Source organism: Gossypium hirsutum, chromosome D07 (assembly GCF_007990345.1).
Source record: "Gossypium hirsutum isolate 1008001.06 chromosome D07, Gossypium_hirsutum_v2.1, whole genome shotgun sequence".
Classification (NCBI taxonomy): domain Eukaryota; kingdom Viridiplantae; phylum Streptophyta; class Magnoliopsida; order Malvales; family Malvaceae; genus Gossypium; species Gossypium hirsutum.
Genome location: NC_053443.1, coordinates 35537520 through 35538987, shown reverse-complemented (window position 1 = coordinate 35538987; position 1468 = coordinate 35537520). Strand labels below are relative to the sequence as shown.

Below are 1468 nucleotides of genomic sequence, written 5' to 3'. Positions count from 1 at the left end.
CGTGTGTATCAGGCGTGTGACCCCTGTAGTATGAATTTTTCTAACTTTTTCCATGAATTTCTAAATGATTTTGATTTAGTCCCGAATCATTTCTAAATTATTTCTAAGACCTCGAGGGCTCGAAAAAGGGACATTATGCATGTCTTTGATTGGATTTTGTAATGATTATGAAATGTTGGAAGTGAATGATTTGTTGTACATTTTTATGGTAATGCTCTGTAACCCTATTTTAGCGGTGAATACAGGTTAGGGGTGTTACACGCTCAGCAAGGCTCCTTGTGATCTATTCCGAAGCTCCATAGCTAACTGACTCATTTGGTTCTCCAAACTTTTCAGTGTTGCTGCTTGGCTTTAGATTAAGGCGTCATTCTTCGCCATGTACACCTTCAAAAAATTCTCCAAAACATTAGAAGATTCAGCTTGTGGTGAATTTTGAACCTTTTGATTTAACCCTTGAGATTGATTTGGTCCATACTACATGTAGGTGTTGCTTGGTTCATTTTCTTGGTTACTCCAACATGAAGAATTGTAGAAGTTGGACTGTGGTCCTTGTCCACTTCTATTTTGGTTTTGATTTCCTACGTAAGAAATTGACTCAAGATTTGATAGACAGTTCTTAAAAGAATGTCCGTCCACACAATATCCGCAGGAAGCAATATCGAATTGACTGGGTGGCTGAGGTGTAATATGATTAAAACCGTTAGTAATAAACTGTTTCAACATTAAAGAGATAGAAGATACCTAAACTGAGAGTGAAGTAAGGGCATCTACTTCATGCACTCCGGCTACTCGTCTTCCTAAAGTTGTTCAATTTGTCGACCAGTGGTAATTGTTACTGGCTATTCTCTTGAATATCTCGTAATCCTCATTATAAGACTTTGATAAGGGATCATCATTTGCAGAAGCATCTACCACCAACCTTGGGTGTGCGTTGAGACCATTTCAAAATGACACCAATTGGATTCAATATGGAATCTCGTGGTGAGCGCATCTACGAAGTAACTTCTTGAATCTTTCCCATGCCTCGTATAAGGATTCATCATCCAATTGTTGAAAAGTGGTGATATCATCCTGCAACTTAGCATTTTGGCTAGGTGGGAAATACTTTACCAGAAAGCATTCAGTTAATTCTTGCCAAGTTCAAATCAGATGTTGCAAAAACGAATTAAGCAATGCTTGTGCTCGATCTTGCAACAGGTATGGAAACAAATTCAACCTCAATGTGCCTTCAATTACACCAACTATCTTAAAGGAATCGCTCACCATCATGAATAGTCGAAGGTGAAGGTATGGTCTGTGGGCATTCCGCTAAATTGGCCCATGGTTTGAAGCATTTGAAACATCACAGGCATCAATTCAAACTGCGGTGCCTCAATCTCTGGTCTCTTAATCCTTGGATTTAACAAATTGAAAAGTGGTACAACGTATTTCTTTATAGCTCGATCCCTATCGTCAACAATAAGGACTG

The 1468-nt window shown here is 38.7% G+C and overlaps 1 non-coding gene across 1 annotated transcript; it reads left to right on the top strand.

Moving 5' to 3' along the window:
- Nucleotides 1-973: 973 nt before the first annotated feature.
- Nucleotides 974-1079, top strand: LOC121219628 (small nucleolar RNA R71). The gene has a single exon (XR_005916518.1). It is a non-coding gene; the product is annotated as a small nucleolar RNA R71 (small nucleolar RNA).
- The last annotated feature ends 389 nt before the right edge of the window (nucleotides 1080-1468 follow it).